The following is a 572-nucleotide window of genomic DNA, read 5'->3' as shown; positions in this document are numbered from 1 at the left end:
TCGTATTTTTACATGTCAGTTCCCACCCCCGCCCCCCTAAATTCTGGACAGGCTTGACCTTCTTTTCAGAGGCTCGCACCTCGTCTCAGAGCCCGCAGCCGCTCACAGGCCTGCTTCATCAATAGGCTCTATTCAGCGAAGGTTGTTAATCTCTTTCACCCTCTCCGCTTTGCCCACTTTAATGTATTTTCATGTCTATAAGTTCTTTTAATAAGCTGGGAGGGTCTGGGAGAGAAATACTTCAGGTTTCCTTACTGCTCGTCGCCAAAATTACCTCTGGCGCGCCGCCGACGAGATGGGGCTTTGTGCATCCCAACAGTGGGCCCTCCTCTCTTTCCTTCCCAAGAAGCGACCAGAACCCCCAGCTTTCAGATCGGAGAGCATCAGGACACGAGTCCCACCCCCCTCTTCCGGGTCCACAGGCTCCCGCGCTGGGAACTCTCGGCGGCCTCCTGGGTGTTCACGGATGACCAGGGTGCACATCTGGGCACAGGGCCCCGTGCCCTGCCCCTCAACAGCCTGGCCTCAGCCGCAAATACTCCAAAGTGGGGAGACTGAGGGGTACGGCTGGC

At 56.8% G+C, this 572-nt stretch overlaps 1 protein-coding gene across 1 annotated transcript in view; it reads right to left on the bottom strand.

The window, feature by feature from the left end:
• AGAP1 (ArfGAP with GTPase domain, ankyrin repeat and PH domain 1) overlaps positions 1-572 on the bottom strand; it is a gene marked incomplete at its 5' end in the record, with an annotated part of 374,015 nt that overhangs the window by 234,063 nt on the left and 139,380 nt on the right. The window lies entirely within an intron of this gene.

The sequence above is a fragment of the Bison bison genome, unplaced genomic scaffold, assembly GCF_000754665.1.
Source record: "Bison bison bison isolate TAMUID 2011002044 unplaced genomic scaffold, Bison_UMD1.0 scf7180017864475, whole genome shotgun sequence".
NCBI classification, from domain to species: domain Eukaryota; kingdom Metazoa; phylum Chordata; class Mammalia; order Artiodactyla; family Bovidae; genus Bison; species Bison bison.
The sequence above is the reverse complement of the archived record's forward strand: the minus strand, read 5'-3'. Positions and strand labels throughout refer to the sequence as shown.